The sequence below is a fragment of the Cyprinodon variegatus genome, unplaced genomic scaffold (assembly GCF_000732505.1).
Source record: "Cyprinodon variegatus isolate N-32 unplaced genomic scaffold, C_variegatus-1.0 Scaffold143, whole genome shotgun sequence".
Classification (NCBI taxonomy): Eukaryota; Metazoa; Chordata; class Actinopteri; order Cyprinodontiformes; family Cyprinodontidae; genus Cyprinodon; species Cyprinodon variegatus.
In genome coordinates, this window is record NW_015150596.1 from 1,157,844 (window position 1) to 1,159,365 (window position 1,522).

The 1,522-nt window shown below is 39.2% G+C and overlaps 1 protein-coding gene across 1 annotated transcript in view; it reads right to left on the reverse strand.

Moving 5' to 3' along the window:
* The window catches only part of LOC107086106 (A disintegrin and metalloproteinase with thrombospondin motifs 18-like), a 44,921-nt gene that overhangs the window by 28,952 nt on the left and 14,447 nt on the right, over positions 1-1,522 (reverse strand). The window lies entirely within an intron of this gene.

The following is a 1,522-nucleotide window of genomic DNA, read 5'->3' on the forward strand; positions in this document are numbered from 1 at the left end:
GTACGGCTGGAGCTGGGATCTCCCAATCTCGTCCGACGTTCTAAATGCCATGTCGCCCTGACGCCCTACCGGAGAACCCCGACCTCTGCGCCTGTGGAGCAACATGCCAATGCTGCGGTGATGCGTACGCGCAGTAATCTCATCCATAGTCCCATTGTGAGCCATTTTGTATGTGCATTTTTCTACAGGCCAATACAAAACACCTGTTTTTTTTTTGGAGGGGGTGGGGGTGTCACTGTAAGATTAAAATTTCTTAATGCACTAGTTTGCACAAACTACAAACTACTTTGCCGCAAACCACAAAACGCAAAAAAACATCATTTAAATAGGGCGTCTCCAACAGTTTTGCACCTGCCACCAGTTACGCAATCGCTCTTTTTAAATCCCCCGCAAACCATGGTTCAGCCTCCAAACCATTTAAATTATTTCACAGGGTTTGGGTTACTGATTTTCAATAGGACCGGGTTTGTTTTAACAGTGATTTTTTTTAAAATCAACTAACTATTTTATGTTTTTTATGTTAACACTAACTTTTTTGAAGTCAAAAATGATTCTTAGGTTATCTGTAAGAAAAGAAGGAACCAAATAAATAAAATTGAGAAAAGCAAACTTTTGTTAGCATTTAATAACACGCATAAGAAAAACACTTTATTTCCCATCTTTGTATCATCTTCCCTTTATTTGTGCTCCATTTACACTTGTGCAGGTTTTTTTAGCTAATTTCCATATTCCTCTCTTTCCATTAAGAACCGCATAACGAACTTCACTGAAAAAAGCTTCTTTTTTTAGGCATCCTGACTCAGAGGCAAATTTCAACAAATGAGAGGTCTGCTGACCGCATGCTGAGGAGAGGTAGAGGAGCAGAGAGGTTTAGGACAGCGAGCTAAGGAAGAGTCTGTTCCTTCACGCTGCAGACCTGCTCTGAAGGAAGGAAGGGAAAAAAATGCTTTCATTCCCTTTCCGACGCCACAGACAAACGAACCAGAAGGACTAAACTACAATTTGGAAACTGGAAGGTTTTTGGCCGCTTAAATCATCAGTTTGGGACTTTTGGCCTGAAGGCTGTTTGTTTCCGTTTCCCTGATTTATAAATAACAGTATATCATTGGAGAAAAGAGGCAGACCCCGCTTTGCCACAAAACCAATACAGATGTAGCCATAATTTCTATATCTCAAATATCTAGACGGCTGATTTCAAGGTAGAATGGCGTGAAGCTATATTCGTGGATTGTTAGCAGCTTTTTGCACGTCTACAGAAGCTGTAGCACCAATTGGACGGTAGGAGGAGTTAGAATTAACCTAAAACATTTAAAGGAAAATCTAAGATTATACACATTTTTGTTTTTAATGTTTGCTAAGAAATCGACCCTCATTAGTCATTTTTATTTGTTCCAGTTTTTATAATTTTACTTTTTGGTTTTACTTTTGTTTATTCTTACAGTGGGGCAAAAAAGTATTTAGTCAGCCACCAATAGTGCAAAGTTCTCCCACTTAAAAAGATGAGAAAGGCCGGTAATTTTCA